Below are 27,923 nucleotides of genomic sequence, written 5' to 3'. Positions count from 1 at the left end.
TCCGACAGAAGGTACTGACCTACATTAGCAGAGTTTCCTTTATTAAGTGAATCACAGGTCTTGTCTCTATCCTTATCGTATCTTCAGCAGTTAGTACTGTGCCTGGTATACAGTAGGTACTCAATCAATACCATTACACTGAATTGCTTTTTCTATCCTTTCAAATTCAGAAAAGTCTTTTTTTTTTTTGGTTCATTCAGATAGTATCCTAAAAAACTTTCTGCAGTGGCTTAGATATTTCTATTTTGTTTGTTTGCTTGGTTTTTTTTTGTTTGGTATTTTATTTTTCCCCAGTTACATGTAAAAACAATTTTTAACATTCATTTTTAAAATTTTGAGTTCCAAATTACCTCCCTTCCTCCCCATGTTGGCCCTCCTCATTGAAAAGGCAAGCAATTTAACATAGGTTATACCTGTGTAGTCATGCAAAATGTTTCCATAGTAGTTATGTTGTGAAAGAATACATAAACCAAAAAAAATGTTAAACAAAACCTCAATAAAAATAAAGAAAGCAAAAAAAGTATGCTTCAATCTGTATCCAGACACCATCAATTCTCTCTCTGGGCATGGATAGCATTTTTCATCACAAATCCTTCAGAGTTGTCTTGCATCATTGTAGGTGGCTTAGGTATTTCAAGCCTTGTGTTTGTGTTTTGTTTTGTTTTGTTTCTTTCCAATTTAATTTCATTAAAACATTTTGCTGCCCCAAAGAAAGAGGATATAGGGAAGTGGACTAGATATTTTGTCAGGCTCCATTTTCATAGATGAATGGACAGGGAAGAGTAACAAATCTGGTTTTCTCTCCTTGTGTGTGTATGTCTTTGTCTCATTGTCTTTGTGTCTCTCTGTGTCTATATTCATCTTTGTCTCTCTTTTTCTGTCTCTTTCTGTCTCTGTGTCTGTCTGTCTTTCTCATTTTTACATGAATTAACTATATACATATTACAACATCTGCCTTAGATTTAAAAAAGAATCTGGCCGCTACAACTATCTGTTTTTTTCTCCTGCAACTATCTTAACAGCACTGAGTGCATTGTTAAGTAGATGGCTAAAGAGAGGACCTCAAGAGCCATTGGATAGTTAATTAAAGGGAGATGAGCCTTGTCAACATGATTGCAGGAGGAAGACACACTGACTATCTGGTACTCTACAGGTCAAAGGCTTTTTATTACCTCTACTGCTTGATTACATACAAAACCTCCGTGATTTGGCCCTGGCTTTGGTTCCTCTCCCTGTCTGCGCATGCACGGAAATCCTTTTATGCGGAAGTTATTTGACAACACTTGATGTTTATTGTTTACTTGTCATTCTGGGAAACCACATGCAGACTGGTTACCCTTAATGACAGTTTTTATTCTTTTTTTTTTTTAGTTTAACATTTCTTATTTAGCTTTTGTTTAGGGTTTAACAACTCCTTTCATGTATTGGAACAGCAGACAGTTTTACAGTACACTGTAAGACAAACACACTTCATTACCTTTCCTTCTACAGAGAAACCCTTTGTGTGATCTGCCAAGGAGCCCTCAATGCTGATGCATGGAAAATGGAGGCAAGAAGATAGGAGTCATCCAAAAGCCCATGTGTGTCTCTCTGCTGGTAATTATATGAGACAGCTTTTAGCTAGTAAAGGTAGGGGAGAAGAGACTGGTCTCTTCGGCATTTATAAACCCCTTCTGTAGGGCCCCATTTCTAAAACTATCAGGTCCAAGAATAAATGTGGGAGGGGACATGGTCATAGGTATCATTGAGTTGCCTCGAATGTTGCTTTCCCCCATACAGATACAGTTACCTGTACAACATTATGCCATGTGCAGAGAGATTTGGGTACCGACCTCAGCCCTCCCTCTTTCTATGAAGAGACAGGATTAGTAGGTAAGGCAAAGGCTATACTTCAGGCTTAGGGGACCACTAATTCTTGTGACAAATAAGAACAACCAGATGGCTAGGTACTATCCTTTGCAGTCACCATTCATCTTTTTCCTCCCTCACACCTTCTCATTGCTCTCTGGGCCATTTCCAGTCGTTCTGATGAACATCTGGCCACTGGACCCAGATGGCTCCAGAGGAGAAAATGAGTGAGGCTGGTGAGCTTGCACAGCCCTCCCTCCCTCAAATCAAAGTCAACTGCAAGCCATGTCATCATCTTCCTGATGTCATGGTCCTCTTTGAGAATGAAGGACAAACACAACCCTCATGCCACACTTCCAACCACTTGCTGAACCCTGTCAGGCCTACTCATGTAATATCTCTCACTTTCAGCTCCTTTTTTCTGCTCCTACCACAGCCGTTCTAGAGTATTATAATATCCTTCTAACCATTTGCCTTGTCTCTAGTCTATCCTCTCCTTCCTTCCATTGCCCTATCTTGGTTGTGTAATTACTTCCCTGAGCAAATTGCTTCTCTATTAAAAAAATCAGTAATTCCCTCTTCCTCAATGAATAAAGTATAAAATACTTTTTTAAAAAAATTTTTGCAGGGCGGAAGGCAGGGCAATTGGGGTTAAGTGACTTGTCCAATGTCACACAGCTACTGAATGTGTCAAGTGTCTGAGGCTAGATTTGAACTCAGGTCCTCCTGACTCCAGTGCCAGTGCTCTACCCACTGTGCCACCTAGCTGCCCCTGAAGTATAAGACCCTGATCTGATATTCAAGATATTCTAAAATCTGGCTACGACCTATGTTTTCACCCTAATCTCATAATCTCTCCTTTACATTTTTCATATTGCCGCCATCCTTCCAGTCAAAGACACTGAGGCCCAAGGATCTGAACTGATTTGTTAATGGATGCATAGGCAGTGAGTAGATTAAAGGTGGGATTTGAACTTCGCCCATCTGACTTTAGAGCCATTGTTTTCATCAACTTTGATATCTGTAAACTTATATAAAATAGATAATCTGCTTCCTATAACTATCTGGCTCTTTGTGACCCCATGGACCATAGAACGCCAATACTGTCCATGGGGTTTCTTGGCAAAGATATTGGGGTGCTTTGCTATTTCCTTCTCCAGTGGATTAAGGCAGACAGAAGTTAAGTGACTTGCCTAAGGTCACACAGCTAGTAAGTGACCGAGGCCAAATTTGAACTTAGGTCTTCTTCGCCCCAAAGCCGACACTCTGTCCACTGAACTGCCTAGCTGCCTCTCATACACATATTATATAATACATATTACCATTATACGTATTGTATAATCATGTGTATGCTACTTCACACCATACCAGATCTTTGAAAAATAGATGATTTGGGAGTTAGCCATCTTATGATAGATACATTTAACTTGGGGAAACTCTACTTTAAAAATATTTATACATTTCTCATTGATTTCCTATCAGGAGGTTAAAAAAAAGAAATTAAAAAACCCTGTAATAACAGTTGAAAATCAGATGTTAAACAAAATAAGGATAAATTTGGAGAAATAAAGTACATACCCACTTTGCCCCCTTTGAATTTCTTTTTCCCATCAGTCAGCAGTCCGTGGCAAGCATCTCTCTTTAACAGCAGGAGGTTAAGTTCAATCATTTCCCATAATACTGCTTGGTAACAATGATATGAAATAAGTTATCTATATCTTACAATTTTACTCTAATCTACACTGATAGAAATAGTATAAACAGTGCTGATTGTTTTGAGCCTAGAAGAATAAGAAATAAATTCTTCTACACTCACATAATCTCATCAGGAAGACTAGACTGTCCCCTTTCCAAGCCTGTGCTACATGAAGTCGTTAAGAAGCATGGGCATTATTTGGGAATTTGCTTTAATAGCTTTAAGTGCACAAAGATTTATGGGAAATCTCTTATAATGGAAAACTTTGTGTGGCCACTTTATTATCATAATACTTTGGACTGCATATAAAGAGTGCAAAACATTTTAAACAAACAAAAATACTTCCTAGATACTAGTACTTGGTAGTTATTCACTACAGGATATTGTGATGAATATTAATTTAATAATTAACAATTACTGATGATACACTGTAAAATATTATTTCTTTTGAAAAAAGTTTGCTTTTAAAATGCAGAATAAATAGCTGATCTACTATAATAGCTTCCACTTTGAATCATTCTTGAAAATTTAATGGAATATCAGCTGCATAGAGATCATGCCATCATACCTTCCACATTGAAAAAGTGCACAGTGGAGACCACCATAGTTGCACTGAGTAGTTTGAGAGTCTTGGCGGACACTTCATGTAGGCTATAGGATATGAATCTCTAAGTTTAATGAACTTCAAAGTGTGCATACAGATTCCGTAACTGTATCATCAAGATACCATGCTCATAAATGAGGCATTCTAGTAGCCAAGAGTTCTAATAATACCATGTGAGTTAAGAACTATGGAGAAGTGATAACTGTCAACCTCCTTCCCTTCTTCCCCATCCAAGGTCTTTTTTCATGAAGCAAAGCATTTTAGGCCATATCTTCAAACTCAAAAAAGTTTGAAACAATAAATAAACAATTTTTCTATCCCAGGACAAATAGAATCTTGACAACTGTAATTTAGAAAAATGCTCTTGGATTTTTGGAACTAAGTTAAAAGTTCAGAGTAGCCTTGGTAAATATTTCCTCACAATAAGAGCAAACCTTTTATTGATGTTTACTATAACAAATGTCATATGACACCTTGGACCTACTGAAGTGCCAAACCCCGTCTATCTACCTGACTCCAGCCTAGGCTTCAAATGTCATCCAACTAACCATCCATGCTCAGGAACCTTGCCACTTCTCCTACTTCCTCCTTTCCTCTTGGCCTGCCTAATCTTTTGTCCTGGAAACAGTAATTGCTTGATCAACCAATCAATCAATATTTATTAAACACCTACTATGTGCTTGGTCCTTTGCTAAGTTAATCAATATTACTACTGCTTTTGGGAAGGATGAGATAATTGTCATTTATGGTTCCATTCACCATCCAGTGATTCCCCAGGCCAAAATTTCTTTTCCTGGCCACCACTACCCTGTTTGTGTTGCCTCATTCTATAAGACTGTATGCTCCTTGAGGGCAGAAACTGTCTCATTTTTGCATTCAGGTCCCCCATACATAGCACAGTACCTGGCAATAGGCTCTTGCTAAATGTTTTTTTCATTCATTTACATTCTTGTTACTCAGGTTGACCTGCAGATAGAAAGGTGCAAATACCTGGAAGCAAAAGAAACGGGATGTCCTAACAAAGAGGACCAGGGAACTTAGTGTTTTTCATTTAGCATTTTGAAATGGAAGACAGCACATGGAGAAATATTGATGTAGGAGCTGAAGGCTGTACTTTAAAAGAAATAGATGTCCTAAGCACTGCAATTAAGTTGGGGAGAGGGGGCAGGATAATTAAGTTTCATTGTCTTCTACCTCCCTGAATTAGATGAATTCTTAGGTTCTGAGCATACCAGTATAGATGCTGGAGGCTCGTGCCTGGAGGAAGTCCCTTTGGGAAAAAGGTAACCAAGCCAATTATTCTCGAGGTGCTTTGACATACCTTGTAACCCATTTCTTATTTTAGAAACCCTTAACATTATTAATTTACCTAAATACCAAGGGAAGCAGATGCTCAGAGATTTGCTAATTACCAAAAGAGTTATATCTAAAACTGGAAACCCCAGGTGGTCCCACCTCAATTCTGAATAGCACATGAGGACTCTCACTTCCGTTCATTTCAATTATCAAGCTGATATAGAAGAGGCTGAAATTTGTTGGTCACTTTTTTTTTCAGACTTTTTGCTTCTTGCTCCTTAGGAAGTATGAGACCCAGATTCAAAATGAGAGGACCAAGAGGAATATGACAGAGTTTTAAGCAATATGGGATTGTTTAGTTTTATAGATTATGTTTTCTCTTAATTGAGTTTTTAGATCAATACTGAAGATTAGAGTTTTAAGTTTGTTCTTAGGCCTCTATTTCTTCTTTCCTTTCCTCCCTCAAATTAAAGACCAAAAAATGGGTGGGGGGTAGAAATCAGTGTACTAGGAGCATATGTATAACCATTTTCCAAATTTCATGACCTTTAGTGATTTCAAACTCCAAATCACATCAAAATAATGTAACAAGATCAAACCATTTTCCAACAACTTAAAAAAATTCTGTGGAAATAGAGATTTTATTCTGCCAGTATTGGTAAGTCTCAAGCATCCAGAAATGTCAGAGTACTCAAAAGAACTCAAAATCTTTAGGGCCTTTAAAACTAATATTCTTTTAGGGACACAGCCATATTTACTGAAATGTATAACATATAAAATAAAGTTCTTTGCTTTGTCTCACACCCTGAGGTGTGATAAATTCTCTCTGCTGCAGAGTAAGCCAGGCTGCCAGTGTCTCAGAGGATTTGGTTCAGTACCAGAATGTCACCTGCCTGCTAGTATTCACTCTTTTAGCCTTTTGAATGGCCATTGATTAGTTGTGCATCATGTAACCTTCTCTGCCATCATTAATACCTTTTAAACTAATGTCTCCAATAATTATCTTGTTAATTTAAAGGGAAATGCCCAATTTAAAAAGAGGCCAGAAGGATAATTTATAGTTGATGTGTTACTCAAGGGGAAGTCAACAGAGTGATTACAAAGTAGATGAGGGTGGACAATTTTTCTCCAAACTAACACATAAAAGGATTTTTTACTCTTGGGAACTGAACTCTGTATTATAAGGACATAGGATTAGTCATAGTGGATTGGCCAAATTAGCCCTAGCATTCTTCCTCCTGCAGGGTTCAGTGCTACGTGCTTCATAGGAAAAGAGGAAAACCTCAGGATACACTCTGATGGTATTTGAGCAGTGATCTGGTTGAAAAGAGAGGCATCTGGAATTTATTTTTTTTTTTTTTTACAGATGGAAAGTTTATGCCCCAAACCATAAAATATTCATGTATTGCTTCACCTAATGTTCAATTTGCATAGCTACAGATATTTGAGCAAAGAAGTCATCCAGCCTTCTATAACACTCAGTTAAAGGAATTAACTCCTTATCTTTGTCCCTCCCTTACTCTTAGGAGACATTTTAATGGGACATCTTTCTCTTTCCATTACTTGGCCTCAAATCACTGAATGCCATAAAGCAAATCCCTTTGAGAGTGATGCCTCCCTCATTCCACCTTCTAGTGAAGCTTATCTAGCCCTGGTAGGGGGAAATCTACTTTGGTGTCCAATGTCTCTTAGATTTTGGACCCGTACCCAACTCGTGCTCAATTTGGATGACTCTGGGGTTTTCACTGTGGTTCCAGAGTCACTCAATAGTGTTGGCTGCTATGCACCATCAAAATCAAAATCAAATTCAATGAACATTTATTAAATATCTACTATGTACAAAGCTCTGTGCTTAGGGCTGGGGGATATACAAAGTTTATTATTAAGGAATTTGTTGTTCATTCAGGCACAATACCGGTAGCTAGAATAAACAATGTTACTCATAATTAGTTATGTAGGGCTTAGGGAGGAAGATTATTTATGATAAGGATAAGGCAAGGTTTCTTAGAGGAGGTTGCTTTTGAGTCAAAGTTTAAAGGATGGGGATGAGTTAACAGGTGAAGAAAGAAGGGATGCTATCCTAAGCAAATGCCTGAGAAAAGACAGAGAGGTAAGAATGGTCTTCATGGCCAAGGGCAGAGAGGTGTCCAGTTAGTCTGGAATATAGGTTTGTGTAGGAGAATGGTATAAATAGGACTGGAAAGTTTGTCTGACATCAAGTGGCAGAAGGTGTTGAATTCCAAGGAAAGATATTTGAATTTTTCTTAATCTGAGGACCATATTGTTCATTGGACAAACCCTAAAATCTGAAATAGTCTTAGAAAGAAATTTATTAGGTCATTTGGTAGAGGAGAGCAAGCAGGAGAGGAGGCATGGCCCATTCTCCCTAGGCTCTGGGGAGTTTTTGTTATATAGAATTTAGACAAGGATACCCACACATGAACCACATGTATTCAGTTAAGCAATTTTGTGGGAAGGCAACTTGAAAGCAAGGAAGATTGAGGTGGATATGAGTAAATGTAAACATTCAATAAAATTTAGGCAAACCCAAAATCCAAGGGGATCCAAAACACTAGCTTTGGTGGACTCAGAACAAGACCTAAGAATGTTTTGGGTAGATCCAGGACCTCAGAGAACCCAAAATTCCTTGTTGCCCTCTCCCGAATTCCTGGAGAGTTGCTGAGTCAGTCAGGGCAATATTCTGGGTTCAAACAATCGCTAGTAACAAAGTTAAATTTAAACATTATAACAATTAATAAGTTTTCTTAACAATACAATAATTTCCACACAACTACATGGGAAATAACCCCAAACTTTGAATGTCCTTGGGTTCAGGTATAGTACCTGGATTCACAAGCCTAGCTTTTTGACTGAGTTCACTTGAGGAAGTTTGTGAGAGCATTCACTCCCTAATATTTTCCTTAATATGGCACTTTTGTGCGGAAATCAGGCAAGGAATTATAGAATTTTTTGTGCCATGGGTTGTCATGGTGGAGAAGGGGAGGGAATTTGGCATGAAAAGAAAAAGTCCTGCATAGAGACTAAAAGAACATGACACAGAAGAAGAAAAAAAGGAAGGTGAATCTCTGACTGAAGATTTGGAATTAAAGAAAATATCTTTATTTTCCTAAAGAGAAGGTAGTTGTTCTTCCCTAAGAGAAAGCATCTCTGGAATGTCCTTCTGTCTTGGGGTCCCAAGGTCTAGCTTAGTGACTGCCTCTCCTCTGCTACATTTTCATGAGAGCCAGCCATGCTTCACTTCTTTCTGCTCCTTTTTTTAGATAGAAAGTTTATGCCCCAAACCAGAAAATATTCAGATTGCTTCACCTAATGTTTAATTTGCATACTTACAGATATTTGAGCAAGGAAGCCATCCAGCCCTCTATAACACTCTCCTCTATAGTCTCATCAATTACTTTTTTCCTATATGAGAGATTATGCCCTGGAGTTTTTAACTGTTTCTTCTCTGCCCTAGGGTCCTGCTTTACTGATTGATGAGTGTGTCTCCCTAACCATGAATTCAGAGAAGTTCTAGTTTCTCCGCATTCTCCTTTTCCTCTCTGCTCCCTGCTCCCTTCAGTTGTGGAACCATGACTCATCAACAAATCCACTCTGTGGTTGTTCCTGCATAGGATGTGTCAATATACTCCCCTATGTACAAGACTGAGAAAAAAATCAAGTTCTCACTAAGTGCTGGAGATACAATAGAAAACTCAGGTAGTACCTGCTCTCAAGAAGTTCACATTAAAATTGGAGAAGACAGTACATAAAAGTTGACTCATGTTCATGTTTAGTTCACAGTAGATGGAAAGGCAAGGTAGTACTTAGATTCTGGAAGGGAGAATAACAGGACAGATGGTGAAAGTTGGTCTTCTTGTATGGCATCCTATTAGTGGGCAAATGTAGGGGAAGATCCTTGGTTCCCCATTGTGACCTCTGGTGATGGTGACTGGTCTCAGCCTTGAATCATATGTCCAAGAACCTCCACAGTTCATAGAATACTGTCTCTCCATACTTGTTCTATAATTGCACACACTCTTCTGACTGATGGGGAGAGTATTATTTTTTGGGAAGAGTATTATTTTTACTGTTATAAGGTACCATGGGAGGCAGGCCAGTATCGTCTGGGAGGCAGGCCTCTGTAGGAGATAACATAAAAGACAAAACTAGACAACTAACAGAAACTAACAGAAAAAAAGTCCATGACAAAAGACCCAGATGAACTGGAAGTATCATGGGCCTTTGCCTGCTGAGTTTGCCCTTTTGCCTCCTACAACTCAGGCTTGTCTAGGTAGAATGCTGGGAACATGAATTTTCTGGGTCCTCTTTCAAGGATTTCTAGCCTCTCCAGGAGATTCCCATGGGGATTTAAAACAAACTGGAACCTAGAAAAGGGCATCAAGATGTGTCAAAGCATCAGATGTGTCAAACACAAGGCCTTATGTGCCCAGAACTGGATCAAAAATATAATAAGACATAGATAACTCAAACTAAGTCAATAGACAGCTTTGGGGATCCTGATATATTGGATTAGCTGCCCTCATTTCTATTTGAGTTTGACAACGCTGTAATGGCTAGAATGCTGGACTTGGAACCAGGAAGTTGTTGTTGTGGTTGTTGTTAAGTCGTTTCAGTTTATCCAGCTCTTCACAATTGCATTTGGGGTTTTCTTGGCAAAGGTCCTGGAGTGGTTTGTCATTTCCTTCTCTAACTCAGTTTACAGGTGAGGAAACTGAGGCAAACAGGGTTAAATGACTTGCCTGGGTCACACAGCTAGTAAGTGTCTGAGGCCAGATTCGAACTCAAGTATTCCTGACTCCAGGCCTGTCTCTCTAGCCACTGTACCACCCAGCTGCAGGAAGACCAGTGTTTAAATCCCATCTGAGTTTAGCCATATATCTTTTTGTCGCTGTTATTGTTGTTCATTCATTAAAGTCATGTCCGAGCCTTCATGACCCCATCTGGGGTTTTCTTGGCAGTGATACTGGAGTGATTTGCCATTTCCTTCTCCAGCTTATTTTACAGATAAGGAAACTGAGGCAAACAGGGTTAAGTGAATTACCCAGAGTCACACATCTAGGAAGTATATAAGGCCAGAATTAAACTCAGGAAAAGGAGTCTTCCTGACTTCAGGCCTGGCACTGTATCTACTACACCACCTACCTGAGGAATAATAACACTTATATTACCTAAATCTTCCCTGGGTCTCAGTTTCTCTCATCTGTAAAATGAGGGGGTTAGACTTGATGACATAGGAAGACCCTTCCAACTTTAAACCTAGGAGCTTATGAGAATCTCTTACAGGAACCTGGAATCCTCTGGCCTACAGAGATTGTCCTGTTTCCCTTGTACTCTCCCAAGGAAGGAGTCCTTGGTCAAAGTAAGGGGATTTCTATAGAGTTATGTTATGGGCATGATCCCTATTACCCAGGATTCTCCAGGGCTGACCTTCCTCACAGAGCAGATAGTCTCCTATGTGGTAGGATTTGAGTAGTGCTGAACAAGCTGCGACTTGCCCCAAAATATCTCACACACTACTTACCATGATGTTTGAAATTAAAGATTCATTCCTTTGGGCCTTGAAGACTCATTCATTTTCAAAAGGCCCCTATTAAAATGTCAATACCCTTAGGAACAGTAACTTCTTAAGTTATTATCAACTAACACCTTAGTGTTCATGAAGTGACTCAATCTGTCCTTCAGCCCTGTGGAAATGGGACATGGGATAAATGTCTGGGTGGAGGAGAACAGCAGCCTTGTACAAAAGGCACAAAAATGAGACATGGGATGTTGCCAAAGAGAGTTTATTTCCTGTTTCAAAAGTAGTATGGTATGGGGGGAAGAGTGCAAGACTTAGAGTGAGGAGACCTGGGTTTTCATCCTAGCTTTGCCATTTACTTGATTTATAGTGCTAAGCAAGTGTCTTTGAGCCTTAGTTTTTTAAACTATGAAATGGGAATAATAACACTTATATTACCCACCTTGTAAAGTTGTGAAGAAAGCATTTTTTTTTTGAATGCACCACTAATTTAGGTTTGATGACACAATTATGCCTAGGCATGCTCCATACTTTCTTGAGAAATTTACATAGCTATCCTTCATTTTATGCAATAGTCATGTTACAGAAATAATATAATAAAGAGTATTTTGGGTTTTTTTGTAAATTGAATAACTTTTTTAAAAAGCACCAAAGAAGCCCATGATTTAAAAGACATTTATGCCTGGAAAACAATTTGGAATTATAATTAGAAAGCATCTAAAATGTTGATTCTCTTTGACCCAAAGATCCCACCGTGAGGCATGTATCACATATGTATCTTTGATCCAAGGAGGTCAAGGACAGAAACATCCCATGTACACCAGTAAAAATTTTAATATCAAAGAACTGGAACTAAAATAGATACATGCCCATAGATTAGACAGTAGATGAACAAATTGTGGTACATGATCATAATTGAGTACTGCTATACCATAACCAGCATTAGCTATAAAGAATAAGAAAGATGGGAAGACTTATATGAACTGTTGCAAAATGAAATAAGCAGTTCTAGGTTAAAAATATACATGATAACTACGCTAATGTAAATGGAAATAACAACAAACAGTGAAATCTAAATGCCACACAATTCTGTTAACCAAGTTTGGCCTTGAAGAGGTAGAAGAACCATACTTCCATCTCTTGTTTGTACAGATGAGGAACCGTGAGTGAGCTAGGTTGTTGTTTAGTTTAGTTTTGCTGAACTTTTGTTTTTCTTTTTTATTCTTTGTTATAAGGGATGACTCTATGGTGAGACAGAGAGAACGATACTCTGGGAAATGAGGGTGATATAACAATAAAAACTATTAATACAAGGATGTACTATGTGTATTAATAAAAGGGTATACTATAAACTATTTTATGAAGTGAAGAATCACTTCCTTAGTTAAAGTATTTTTTCAAATTGGCTCTTTTGCAAGTTGGGTTTTATCAATGAGGTACATTTTGACAGTGATGACCAGAAAACTGATGCCACTGAGAAAGAAGGATGTTGGTCAAAGGTTCTGTATTCTGAGTGAGATACAGGTGTCATCATTTAACAGGTGAGTTGAACCACCACTACCATAACTATTGCCTTTCACACTTTGACAGAGATAGTCCAGAAGAGAAAGCCAGAGAAGCCTGAGAAGAACATCCTCTCCCACTCTCTTCCACCTGTCCTACTTCCAGCCTTTCTCAGCCCCTGCTGCCATTATAGAAGGGAGAAAACATTCTGAGGAAGAGACCCAGGAAATGCTTCTGTAAGTGATAAAGCCCCTATCTTCTCAAATGCCATAGTTATTGCAGACTTAGAAAATAAATTTTATCCTCCAAAGTCTTTATGGAAACTCTCAAATGGTTCAACATCAGAAATGGTTTTGGTTTTATCAACGGAAATGAAGATGAAGGGGAAGCATCACCATTTGCCATGTCCTTGCACCCTAAGGACTATGGGGGTTTTCTGACTTGCACCTGAAACTTCCTCTGTTTGCTTTCTCCCCCATTAAAAAGTGAGTTCCTTCGAGAACTCGTCAATCTGTTCTGGAGACCAATTTGGAACTATGCTCACAAGGCTATAAAACTACACATATCCTTTGATCTGCATCCCAAAGAGACAAAAGGAAAAGGACCTACATGTATGAAAAGTATTTCTAGCAGCAATTTTTGTGATGACAAAGAATTAGAAATTGAAGTGATACCTGTCAATTGGGGAATGGCTGAGCAAGTTGTGATATGTGATTGTGAGGAAATACTATTGTGCTGAAAGAAATGATAAATGGAGTGGTTTCAGAAAATCCTAGGTGGACTTATGCAAACTGATACAAAGTGAAGTGAGCAGAACAAGGAGAACATTGTGCATTGTAATAGCAACATTGTAATGATGAACAACTGTGAAAAAGTTAACTACTCTGATTGATACAATGATTCATGACAATTCCAAAGGACTCATGATGAAAAATGCTATTCACCTCCAGAAAGAGAGAGAACTCATGAACTGAGTGCATATTGAAGCATGTTTTTTTTCACTTTCTATTATTATTATTATTTTTGCAACATGGCTAATATGGAAATTTTTTGTGACTTTATATGTACAATTAATTGATATATTGCTTGCCTTCTCAATCAGTGGAGGAAGGGCATGAGGGAGGGAGGGAATTTGTAACTCAAAATTTAAAAATGAATGATTTAAAAAAAGGTGAGCTCTTGAGAACAGAGACTGTCTTGCTTTTCTCTTATATACCCAGAACTTAACATAGTGCCTTTGCATCTAGTAAGAACTTAATAAACACTTTTTCATTCATTCATTTAATCAATTCCAAGCAAGTCAAGTGGAAAGTCAATCATTTGCCATACCTGGCAAATATGATACTTTTATAAATCTGAATAATTCAGCTTAAAAAAGGGTGAGGCAGAAGGGGAGAGGCTGCTTTTCCCTGCCGCAAGTATTTATTTTTTTTCTATTGCCCTGATAATTTCCTGAATTCTCTGCTTTTCTAAATATATTTATTAAGAAATTGACATGCTAGAAAAGCCATGTTTCTGCATGCCCTCTGCTGATTTAGACATACACTGTGATTAAACCAAAAGGATGGAATTTCCGGCATTTGTATCAAGCTCAACATGACAGGCACTTTTGAAAAAGCAAAGCAAAACAAACAAACAAACAAAACCCCTTATAACATCAAACAACAACAAACACGTTTATTAGAAATAAACAAAGTTTGAAAAAAAAAACCCCAGAAGATAAGCAATTTTCCACTGGGGCCAGAGGTGGAACTGAAAACCTACTTCAGCCTAGTTTTATGGTAAAGTGCTCTTGATAACTTGTTAGCTATTAACTGTGGAGCTTCTGATCTCATGCTCTTGAGCTCATTAAATCCAAGTGCTGCCTGTTAAATTAAGAAATATGATTCAAGAGATGTCCTGAGGGGAGTGGTACAAGTTTAAATTCTGCACTACCAAGCAAAGATTTCAGAAAGGGACCTTCTGACTTTTGTTATTTTCAAAATAAAAAAAGATGTACAGTGACAAGGGACTCCGTCTTTTCATTTTGGCCTTTATCTTCTAAATTTCAGGAAACTCGTTTGCTGCTTGAGAAATAGTGTTCACATCTATTTTGTTCTTTAAAAAAATTGTGGAGTGTGTACTATGTGTCCAAAGTTGTTGTTGTTTGTCCTTTGTTCTCCAAGAGGACCAATGATATCAGAAGGGTGATGTCTTGACTTGCAAATGAATTGGATTTAAGTGGGTCCACATCAGCCTTACTCTCTCTTCTAGGGTCATCTGACATAGACATAGTTCAGGATGACTGAAGATGATCCTAGATGCAGTGGAAAACCTTGGCCTTTTTAAGCTAAGTTTGTCTGAGGCAACACCCATTCAGTGATTTAAAGCTAGGTAAAGAATGAGGCAAAAGATGGCCTAGTTTACCTACTCAAAAAAAAAAAAAAACAAATGGGGAGGGGAAGATCCCCAGAGTTTCTAGTCAGAATAGAAACAAATGCTATTTACATTCACTTTGAGCCATCAAAACCAAAACAGTCACCAAGTGGGGTTTGGGCAAGGACCTATAATTGGCCTATCAGTGAGAGATAGAGTGATTTTGGATTTAAGGTGTGATCAAGTAAGTCCATTTGAATCACAATGGGCTTTATCAAAGCCTGGTTTTGTGTTAGAAGTACAATTCCAAGAGATTGAGATACAAAGAAGTTTAAGATGCCATCCCATAATCATTTGGATTATGACTAATATTTAGATAATGTTTTAAGATTCACAAAATGGTTTCACCCCAACAAATCTTTGAGCTAGGCAGTGTAAGTTTTGTTATCTCTATTATACACATGAGAAAACTTAGATTAAGAAAGTTTAAATGATGTGTTCATAATTACACAGGTGTCACTATTAGAGACATGATTTGAATTCAGATCTCTTTCTGCTCTCTTTCTAACATTGCTGTTACTCATGATTTCTTTGGAGGTTGATAGTTTTGTGATCTCAAAAGCAATAAGGATGGTATGATTCAGTGCAAGGCAATAGAGATTATGCTGGATCTCAAGTCAAATATTGGCTCTGACATTCACTACTTGTATGACATTGACCAAGTTACCAAACCACTCAGCTTCAGTTCCTCATCTCTAAAATGAAGGAATTGAACAAGATGGATTCTGATGCCCCTTCTAGTTCTCCATCTATGACTACATTATCATCTTTGTCAGATCTGCCTTGCAGGTTGCAAGCCATTTATCAGTCAACAAGCATTTATTAAGTGCCTACATGTTCAGGGAGGACTAGCACCTCTGGTGGGCTTGCCAAGCCCTTTTCAGGGCTGGTCATCCAACTTTAGTTTCCACCTGTCACTCAAGTCTGTGCCTCCAAGAAATTGTAGCATGTGCAGTGGCCATATTCTAGTACATCCCTCTCAGAAGACATGCTAAACAGTTTGAAAGTAACCAACAGGCTATAGGTGAGTGAAGGAGATATCTACTCTAAGCACGTGAAAACTTTTCCTGGTGGAATGGGCAGATGAGAACAATTTGTTCCAATGGCTATGAAAGTAGCTGAAACAGGTGCTGTGGTGTGCTTCAAGTTTGCTCAGACATCAAAGACACCAAGGTCATCCACTTCATACTGTGCCATTGCCAGTCATATGGACTTTTGTTTTGCCAGTGGATTTCAATGACTCTGGAAGAGAGTAAGGCTCACAATGTTGTGCAACTTTGCCATACTTAAATGCAATTCATCATTGAGACATTACCCATCACCAGATGTCACTGGTCCTCTTTCAGAATGAAGGACAAGCAGCACAACAATGACATAGTGATAGGCACTGAGGATAAAAGGAATAAATGGAAGATAAAAGGAATGAAGTGATCCCTACTCAAAAGGAACTTATAAAAAGATATTGGGGAGGGGGGAATAGGCAGGAATATGAATAAAATATACCTCTGAGGTATCTTTCCATACTCTAATTGGTGTTCTAGAATCAGCTGTTGGCCATGTCTGCACTGGGAGCCAAGGACAGGATGCATGCAGAGTTATGACTCTGAAAGGAGCCTAGCAAATTGTGTTTGTGTGTATGCATGTGTGTGTGTGTGTGTGTGTGTGTGTGTGTGTAAATACCCTTATTGCTTAAGGTTGACTGACTGAATTTATTACCAAATGATAATCTTGAGGAGAAGATCATCACCAGCAGCTTATTAGCTATATACTTAAAAGATACCTGAAGCCCCTCAGGGGCACCTCCTAGAGCCCTGAGGGAACATAGTAGCCTCCCTTTGGGTATTCAGCCTAGCTATGAGAGTAGAGTAGGATATTTCCTTCTGGGTTTTCCAGATTTTTGGCAGAAAAAGACTTTATAAACTTCATTTTGGATTTTTCTTCAGAAAGGTTGGTTAAGGGGAGGGCATCTTTATCTTGGTCATTGCCTCCAAGTAGTGCAGAGTGAAACCATAGTGGAGACTGCTTATAGAAAACTGTGGGGCTCACAAGCAAACCTGGAAGCCTGAAGATCTTAGGTAAGAGTAAAGATGGAGCAGACCAGATCTGATTTTAAAGTGGTAAGAAGAGTGTGCACTAGACCAGAGCTGCTGTGACATCAAAGAAAAACAATTCTAGGGCCTCTCTCTCCTTCTGTTCCCTCATTGCTCTCTGAGGCAAGGTCTAGAAAGTTCTAAAAGTTGTCTCAACCTTTTCCTTTTTTCAATGCTTCTTCAAGCTAAGAGGATATGAGTGTGTATGGAGGGTTGCATGGAAGTGAAGGTTGATAGATTTAGTAGATCTTCATCACCCCTCAGTGGTACCTTTAGTATATTGAGGGTATTGAAATAGTAGTCTTAGAAGACCTAGCTTAGATGAGCTGGGTGTTTTAAGACCTCTTTCCAGAATAATTATAACTATGTTATTTGGGCAAAAGTGAAGGAAGTAAAGACTAAGTGCCATAATGTTACTGCAGTAGTGGAAGTAAAGGAGATTCTGAAATCTTCTTTAGTGAACATTCCAAGGGATACAATTAATCTTTACACAAATTCAGGTTGTTTATGCCCTCCACTAAGTGTTAATGATGAATATCTCATCATGGGCTATGAAGATGAAGAACGCTCTAGGTTGCTCTTGGTGGAAGGTTTGATAGCTGAGAAATAGAAGAATCATCTTGGTAAAAAAGTTAAGCAATGGGATCTGAAGCTCCGTCACATTGGGTTAAGCAAAACTGAATGTGGTCAAAGTGATTCCACACAGAAGTCTGGCAGGAACAATAACCAGTGGCAAGCACGTGACTAAATGTGAAACGAGAAACATGAAAACCAGTGGACTCCTTAGACTTGCATTGTTGGAGCAGCAAAGGAAAAATTGCACTATTGAATGTTATACTCGATTGTTTACTACAAAATCAAATTTTAACTGATGTTAGTCTTATTTTCTCTTCTGTTTTTTTTTGTCTGGGTACAAAATGTTAAAATATATATATATATATAAGTGTTTATATATATATATATATATATATATATATATATATATATATTCTAACAGTTCTAACAGAACCTGTTAATGTTACTCTGCATTATAGTTTTCCCAGCTTTTTTTTCCCCAAATAGTTAGTCCATACCTCAATATATTGGATCCTTGGATTTGTCAAATTCTTTTATGTTATATCCATTTGCTTTTATGTACTGTATACCCAATCTATTCTATTAATTGATGTTTTCTGGCCAGTACCAAATAGTTTTGACAATTACTGCTTTGTAGTAGACTTGATACCTAATACTAATAGGGCTTCTTGGTTCTTGCTATTTTTTGCCCTTATTATTTCCCTTGAGATTCCGGACTTTTACCCCCTCCAAATGAATTAAAATTTTTAATAGCTTTACAAAATAATCCTTTGTTAATTCTATTGGTATGGCACTGAATAAGTAAATAATGTTCAGAAACACTGTTAGTTTTATAATATTGTCATGACAAAGCCATTAGTAATTCACCTGTCTCAAATTATTTAGTTCTGTCTTTATTTCTGTAATGCAAGGTTTCTTAACATTTTTTGTGTCATGAACTTCTTTGGCTGTTTGGTGAAGCCTATGAATCTCTTCTCAGAATAATATTTTAAATACATTAAATGAAATATGTAGAATTATAAAGGAAACCAATTATATTGAAATACAGTTGTCAGAAATACTTTTACCATGCAAGTTGTTGTACCTCCTGAACTCTATCAGGATTTAAGAATCCATACTGTAAAAAGAGTTGTTGTGGTTTTCTTGGGGGTAGTTGTATCCACATTTCTTTTGTATACCTTGGAGAAAAAGTCCAAAATATTTTATACATTCCTTAGGCATTGTGAATGGAATCTCTCTATCTGTTTTTCCTGGGTTTTGCTGGTAACATGTAGAAAATCTGATGATTTATATGGGTTTATTTTACACATTTCCTCTTTCCTGGAATTAATAATTGTTTCAACTGTGCATGCGTGCATGTGTGTGTGTGTGTGTGTGTGTGTGTGTGTGTGTGCGTGTGTTAGTTAAGTTTCTAGGGTCCTTTAAGTAGGCTGTCACATCTTCACAAAAGAAGTAATTTTATTTCTTTTCTGTCAACTTTTATTCCCTGTAGTAGATTTGAAGATCTTTCCCACCCATTAATAGCTATATGACCTGCTTACACCACAGGAAGCCTAGGTCATATGTGGTAGGAAGAGCTTCCTGACAGGAAAAGGAAGTTATGTCACAGGAAATGAGAGAGAGAGAGAGAGAGAGAGAGAGAGAGAGAGAGAGAGAGAGAGAGAGAGAACATGGTTATAGCTGCTAATGGCTGCTAGTGACCCTCGTGATAGTTAGAATTGAACAGACTATGAAGATAGCTGTACTGTGAGTTTGTTTTTGGGAAGACCCTAGCAGGGGTCAGAGAGGTTTGGGGATGGCAAGGCTTCATGTTGTGATATTGTTTATTGAATGTTTTACTACTATGATAAATTGGATAAATGGATTGTGGGATATGGTTCTCTGGTGTCTGAATAGATGGTTTACTTCTTCTACCTTCTATGTGGAAAATCTCGTATACTTTGTGATACAGAACCACGTAAGCATTTTGACAATTATCATCTACATTGTTATTATTGCCTTATTGATACATTACCTCAGTTTCTTTTTTCTTGTCTTATTGCAATAGTATTTCTAGCACTACATCAAATAATATTGATAATGGATACCCTTGCTTTATCCATGAACTTACTGGAAAGACTTCTAGTTTGTCTTCACTACATCTATTATTATCTCTTGGTTTTAGATAGATACTATTTACTATACTAAGGAATACTCCATTTATTCTTGTAGATTTAAATTTGTTTTTTTTTTTGTGTGTGTTTTGCTTCAACTTTTTTACTATATTTTTATTATTTATTTAATATTTTTAGCTTTCAACATTGATTTCCACAAGATGTTAAGTTATCAATTTTCTCTCCATTTCTACCCTGCTCCCCCCACTCCAAGATGGCATATATTTTCATTGCCCCTTTCCCTAGTCTGTCCTCCCTTCTGTCACCCCACACCCCCCCATCCCCTTTCCCCTTACTTTCTTGTAGGGCATGACAGATTTCTATACCCCATTGCCTGTGTATCTTATTTCCCAGTTGCATGTAAAAAGAACTTTTTTATTTGAACATTTGTTTTTAGAACTTTGAGTTCCAAATTGTCTCCCTTCTTCCCTCCCCACCCACACTCCTTGAGAAGGCAAAAAATTCAACAAAGGCCACACGTATCATTATGCAAAGCACTTTCATATTAGTCACGTTGTGAAAGACTAACTATATTTCCCTCCAACCTATCCTGTCCCCCTTTATTCAGTTTTCTCCATTGACCCTGTCCCTTTTCAAAAGTGTTTCCTGTTTATTACCTCCTCCCCCAATCTGCCCTCCATTCTATTATCCCTGCTCTCTTATCCCCTTACCCCCTATTTTCCTGTGGGGTAAGGTACCCAGCTGAGTGTGTATGCTATTCCCTCCTTAAGTCAAATCTGATGAGAGCAAGATTCACTTGTTCCCTTTCACCTGCCCCCTCTTCCCTTCCAATAGAACTGCTTTTTCTTGCCACTTTTATGTGAGATAATTTACCCCATTCTATCTCTCCCTTTCTCCTTTTCCCAATATATTCCTCTCTCATCCCTTAATTTAATTTAATTTTTTTTAGATATCATCCCTTCATATTCAACTCACCCTGTGCCCTCTGTCTGTATATATATATGTATATTCCCATCATCTGCCCTGATACTGAGAAAGATTTCACGAGTTACAAATATCATCTTTCCATGTAGGAATGTAAACAAAATGGTTCAACTTTAGTAAGTCCCTTATGATTTCTTTTTCCTGTTTCCCTTTTCATGATTCTCTTGATTCTTGTATTTGAAAGTCAAGTTTTCTATTCAACTCTGGACTTTTCACTGAGAAAGTTTGAAAGTCCTCTATTTTATTGAAAATCCATATTTTGCCTGGGAGCATGATACTCAGTTTTGCTGGGTAGGTGATTCTAGGTTTTAATCCTAGCTCCATTGACCCCCAGAATATTGTATTCCAAGCCCTTTGATCCCTTAATGTGGAAGCTGCTAGATCTGTTTTACCCTGATTGTGTCTCCACAATACTCAAATTGTTTCTTTTTGACTGCTTGCAATATTTTCTCCTTGATCTGGGAACTCTGGAATTTGGCTACAATATTCCTAGGAGTTTTCTTTTTGGGATCTTTTTCAAGAGGCAATCAGTGGATTCTTCCAATTTCTTCTTTTTTTTTGGCTCTAGAATATCAGGACAGTTTTCCTTGATAATTTCTTAAAGATGATGTCTAGGCTTTTTTTTTGATCATGGCTTTCAGGTAGTCCAATAATTTTTAAATTATCTCTCCTGGATCTACTCTCCAGGTCAGTGGGTTTCCCAATGAGATATTTGACATTGTCTTCCACTTTTTCATTCCTTTGGTTCTGTTTCATAATTTCTTGATTTCTCATAAAGCCACTAGCTTCCACTTTCTCCAGTCTAATTTTTAAGGTGGTATTTTCTTCAGTGGTCTTTTGGATCTCCTTTTTCCATTTGGCCAATTCTGCCTTTTAAGGCATTCTTCTTCTCATTGGCTTTTTGGAGCTCTTTTGCCATTTGAGTTAGTCTATTTTTAAGGTGTTATTTTTTTCAGTATTTTTTTGGGTCTCCTTTAGCAAGTCATTGACTTGTTTTTCATTATTTTCTTGTATCATTCTCATTTCTCTTCCCTATTTTTCCTCTACTTCTCTTACTTGATTTTCCAAGTCCTTTTTGATCTCTTCCATTGCCTAAGACTCATTCATATTTTTCTTGGAGGCTTTTGATGTAGACTCTTTGACTTTGTTGACTTCTTCTGGCTGTATGTTTTGATATTCTTTGTCATTGAGAAAAGATTTTATAGTCCGAGTCTGAGTCTTTTTTTTCACTCCCTGCTCATGTTCCCAGACAACTACTTGACCCTTGAGCTTTCTGTCAAGGTATGACTGCCTTCAGAGTGGAGAATATTTTGTCCCAAGTTTTAGGGGCCTTGCACTGCTGTTTTCAGTGCTACTTCTATTCCAGTCACTGCAGGCTCTGCCACACCATTACTCCTCTTCCCTCAAGAACTACCAATCAGGACCATGACCCAGATCTAAACAGGGCAAAACAAGAGAACCCTGCCTCTGCTCCAGCAAAGCACTCCCTCTCTGATCCGCTGCTTGATTCCTCCCACCGGGGGGCCTGGGGCTGGAAGCAGCCACTGCTGGAGCTCTGGAAGCAGTCTCAGGAACTTTCTGCTGCTTCCACCATGCCATCTCCACCACCCCCAGGGCTGGGGCTAGACTGCACACTTCTGTCACACAGATCTAGCAGTTTTCCCACTAACCTGCTCCGTTGTCTTTGGCATTTGTGTGTTGAGCAGTTTGGTAACTGCTACAGCTCAGTGATTCATGGCCCTAAGGCCTGCTGTGTTTGACTCCTGGTCTGGCCAGTTCTGGCACAGCCCATGCTGGGCAGTGCTCTGCTCCCATCATGGTGCAATAGACCCTTCCCAGAGAACATCCAGGCCATCTTGGGGTGGAGACTTGTTTCCCTCTGTTATTTTGTGAGTTCTGTAGCTCTAGAATTTGTTCAGAGCCATTTTTTACAGGTGTTTGGAAGGATTTGGGGTAGGGCTTAAGCAAGTCCCTGTTTTCTAGCCACCATGTCAGTTCCACCCCCCTGTAGCTTTAAATTTTTTTCCCCTTAAGCACAAATGAGCGTTTATCAAAATCCTTTTCTGAATCTGTTGATTTAATCATGTGACTTTTATTGTATTTCTTTTATATCTTCCATTCTATTTATAATTTTCCTAATATTGAACCAAACCTTTATTCCTATTATAAATCCCTTATGGTGAAAGTATACAATCTTTTTTTATATGTTACTATATCCTCTTTTATAATTTTTGGGTAAATATTCATTAGGGATATTGGTGTATACTTTTCTTTGTTTCATTCTCCTTTGTTTTAGGTATCAAGACCACATTTGTATCATAGGAAGAATGTGTCAGGATTCCTCCTTTTTCCATTTTAGTAAAGAGTGCACATAATATTAGAATTATTTTTTTCTTTGAGTGTTTGATAGAATTTCCTTTTGAATCCATGTAGTTTTGGTTTTACATTTCATTTGGAAGTTCATTGACTATTAAAATTTCTGTTTCCAAGGATTAATTATTTAAATTCTCTATTTCTTGTTCTGTTAACCTGAGTTTATATTTTTATAAATATTCATTTATTTCATTTAGGTTTCCTGCTTTCTTGGCATGCAGTTGGGGAAAATTAATTTCTAATAATTTATTTTATTCCTTCATTTATTGTTAATTGCCCTTTTCATTTTGGATATTAATTATTTTGGTTTATTATTACCTCTTTTTAACTAAATTAACTAATTTTTTTTGCTACATTTTACACTTTTAGTATGTTTTTTCATAATTTCCTTTGATAAAATCATTTATTGATTCTAAGATTTGTTCTTTAACTTGAGTTCGTTTTTAAAATTAATTTATTTATTTTTAGTTTTCAGCATTCATTTCCACAAGATTTTGAGTTCCAAATTTTCTCCCCATTTCTACCTTTCCCCCACCCCAAGATGGCATGGATTTTGATTACTTCTTCCCCCAGTCTACCCTCCCTTCTACCACCCTTCTATCACCTTCTATCACCCCCTCCTCATCTCCTTCCCCCTTCTTTTTTGTAGGGCATGATAGATTTCTATACCTCATTGCCTGTGTATCTTATTTCCCAGTTGCATGTAAAAACAATTTTTAACATTTGTTTTTAAAACTTTGAGTTCCAGATTCTCCCCCTTCTTCCCTCCCCACCCACCCTCCCTGAGAAGTCAAGCAATTCAATATAGGTTATACATGTGTAGCTATGCAAAACATTTCCATAATAGTCATATTGTGGAAGACTAACTGTATTTTCCTCCATCCTATTCTGCCCCCCATTTATTCTGTTTTCTCCTTTGACCCTGTCCCTTTTCAAAAGTGTTTATTTCTGACTACCCCCTCCCACACTCTGGCCTTCTTCTAACATCCCCCCCTTATCCCCTTCCCTCCTACTTTCCTGTAGGGTAAGATACCCAAATGAATGCACATGTTATTCCCTTCTTAAGCCACATCTGATGAGAATAAGGTTGACTCATTCCTCTTCACCTGCCCCCTCTTTCCCTCCATTGTAACACCTTTTTCTTGCCTCTTATGTGACATAATTTACCCTATTCTGTCTCTCTCTCTCTTTCTCCTTCTCCCAATATATTCCTCTCTAACCCCTTAATTTTATTTTTCAGATATGATCCCTTCATATTCAACTCACCCTGTGTCCTCTGCATATATATACATGTATATATATATATACATATACATATATATATACATATACATATAGATATATGAGTGCACACACACATTATATATTCCCTTCAATTACCCTAATACTGAGAAAGGTCTCATGAGTTAGATATCATCTTTCCAAGTAGGAATGTAAACAGTTCGACTTTAATAAGTTCCTTATGATTTCTCTTTCCTGTTTACCTTTTCATGCTTCTCTTGATTCTTGTATTTGAAGTCAAATTTTCTGTTCAGCTCAGGTCTTTTCATCAAGAATGCTTGAAAGTCCTCTGTTTCATTGATATTCGTTTTTCCCCCTGAAGTATTATACTCAGTTTTTAAATTTTTAAAATTTTTTATTATATTCAGTTTTGCTGGGTCAGTGATTCTTGGCTTTAATCCTAGCCCCTTTGATCTCCAGAATATCATATTCCAAGCCCTTTGATCCCTTAATGTAGAAGCTGCTAGCTCTTGTGTTATCCTGATTGTGTTTCCACAATACTCAAATTGTTTCTTTCTGGCTTCTTGCAATATTTTTTTCCTGACCTGGGAACTCTGGAATTTGGCTACAATATTCCTAGGAGTTTTCCTTTTGGGATCTTTTTCAGGAGGTGATCTGTGGATTCTTTCAATTTCTATTTTACCCTCTAGTTCTAGAATATCAAGGCAGTTTTCCTTGATAATTTCTTGAAAGATGATGTCTAGGCTCTTTTTTTGATCATGGCTTTCAAGTAATCCAATAATTTTTAAATTATTGCTACTGGATCTATTTTCCAAGTCAGTGATTTTTCTAATGAGATATTTCACATTGTATTCCATTTTTCATTCTTTTGGTTCTGTTTTATAATCTCTTGATTATCAAGTGGTAGATCACTGTTCCTAACTATTATGATTTTACTATATATTTCTCCCTATAAATCAATTAACAGACATTCCAATTATGTGATACAGCAAATTCCACCCTTTTCTTTCCCAACTATATTCGTTTTCTCCTTGTTTTTTCTTAAGAGCATCTTATTTAACTCTTTCTATGACCCTTGAAGACATTAGAGTTCTAAAAAGACATTTTGTTTTCCCTTGATTTGAATGCTGCCACTTCGTCATCATACAGTTCCACCCAATTATTCAAATATATTTATTTTTCTATATTTCCCTTCACTGTTGTATTGACAACTCAAAATACCTATACAGCTCTAGTCTGGTCTGAGAATACTTCTATTTCACTGAAGATCCATTTTTCTTCTAATGTTTTAACCCTATTTTTGCCAGGAAAGTTATTCTTAGTTAATATCTTTTGTCTATTGTAATATTATATTTCAAGCTTTTTTTTTCTTTATCGTGGTAGCTACCAAGTCTTGCACAATAATCTGGGTGCAGCTGGCTCACCCTTGGTCTAGCTTCTTGATCATAGATGCACAGTTGCAGCCTTCAGGTTTATCTAGCTGGTCCGTGATATGACCACCAGAAACTTCCCATGTGCTACATTCCCAGACTTTCTGATTGGACCCCTTAGTAATGAAGAACTTGTGAATATTTGGTAAAAATAAGAAAGCCCAGAAGAGAAGGATTAGGGGAAAAGATAATGTGTTCATATCTGCGTATGTTGAATTTGAGATGTCTCTGGGAAATCCAGTTTGAAATGTCTTATTTGCGATTAGTGATGCAGAAATAGAGTTCAGGGAGAAATGGGGCCTGGATGGAGTCACCTTCATAGAGATGAAGTTAAATCCATTGTAGTAGATAAGGTTACCAAGAGAGAAAGTAAAGGGGGAAGAGGGCCTTGTATAGAATCTTGGGCAATACTTAGGAATTTTGTGGATGATGAACCAGTAAAGGAGATTAAAAAGGCATGGTCAGACAGGCAGGTCAGGAACCAGGAATGAATGTCACATAAACCCATGGATGAGAGAGCATCCAGAAAGAGAGAGTTGTCAACATTGTCAAATACAGCATTTAGGTCAAGAAGGAATAGGATTGAAAAAAACCCCATCAGATTTAGCAATTAAGACATCAGTGGCATCATGGAAAATTTATGCAGAACAAGCTTACAAACCTACTACTGCCCTTTATATTTTTTTTATTATTTTCTTAGTAGTCATATCATACTGAAGGAGATGTTAAACTGGCCATGATTTTAAGGGTTCCAGACCTTCATAGTTGCTTTAACTTCAAATAGGGCCTGGCACATAGTAAGCACTTAAAAATGCTTGCTGCCTGCCTATATCTAATCAATGGCCAAGTCCTGCAGATTCTACCTTCATGATATCTCTAATATACTGTCCAAACCTCTTTCTCTTCTGTCAATATCACCACCCTGGTCCAGACTCCTACCAACTCATGCTCAGATTATTGAAATACCTTCTAGTTGGTTTCCCTTCAACAAGTCTTCTCCTGTCCAACTTATATTCAGTTGTCAAATTGATCTTTCTAAAGTGAAAGTGTGACTACTTTGTTGTTCTTCAGTTGTTTTGCAGTCACATCCAACTCTTTGTGACCTCATTTAGGTTTTCTTGGCAAAGATGCTTGAGTGGTTTACCATTTCATTCTCCAGCTTTTTACAGATGAAAAATTGAGGCAAAAAGGGTTAAGTGACTTGACCAGGGTCACACAGGTAGTTAGTGAGTCCATATTTGAACCCAGGACTCCAGGCCAGGCACTCTATCCACTGTACCATCTAGCTGCCCCAGTGACCATATTACCCCCATTCAATAACCTCCACTGACTGAAATAGGATCAAATAGAAAGCCTTCTGTTTGGCTTTTAAAGCCCTTCAGAACCTCATCTCTTCCTACCTTTCTAAGCTTCTTACTCCTTCTCCATGTATTCTGTGATCAAGTGGCATTGGCTTTCGCAAGCTATTCCTTGCACAAGACACCCCTCTCGGAATTCCATACATTTGCCCTGGATTTTCCCCATGCCTGGAATGCTCTCCCTCCTCATCTCTGCCTCCTGACTTCCATGAGTTCCTTCAGGTCCCAGATAAAATCGTGCATTCTTTAAGACTCTTTCCCAGTCAGCTTTAATTCTAGTAGTCCTTTCACTGATTAGCTTCAGTTTATCCTATATATATTTTGTTCACGAGTAGTTGTTTGCATGTTCTCTCCCCCTTTAAACAGTGAGTTCTTTGAGAACAAGGACTGTTTTTTTTAAATTTGTTTTTGCCCTTTGTATCCTCTGTATCTAGCACAGTGCCTGACACAGAATAGGCACTTTACAAATGCGGTTGACTATTGTCTTATCTTGCCTTAATGATCTCAAAGCACACAAAAGTCTTAATGCACCTCATCCTGGCTACCACCCACTTACTTTTCATGTACTAGGAGAGGAAGAGATCTTGTTCTGTTTTTGTTGTTTGTTGTTCACTTGTACCTAACTTATGAGTGATTCATGATGTCTTCATATTTTTTAAGTCCTTTGCCCATTTTTGTGAAGGTTTAGATAAAACCAGATGATACAATTCATAAGTCCAGATACTCATGATCTTTAATATTTATCAATATGCTAAAAGTGAGTGAATGAATGTGGGTACCACTGTGAACACCTCCGCATTGGCAGTCTTCTACTCTTTCCTCAGGATACCTTGTATACTACATGTGAGAGGTGAT

This window comes from Trichosurus vulpecula, chromosome 1 (assembly GCF_011100635.1).
Source record: "Trichosurus vulpecula isolate mTriVul1 chromosome 1, mTriVul1.pri, whole genome shotgun sequence".
Taxonomy (NCBI): Eukaryota; Metazoa; Chordata; class Mammalia; order Diprotodontia; family Phalangeridae; genus Trichosurus; species Trichosurus vulpecula.
The sequence above is the reverse complement of the archived record's forward strand: the minus strand, read 5'-3'. Positions refer to the sequence as shown.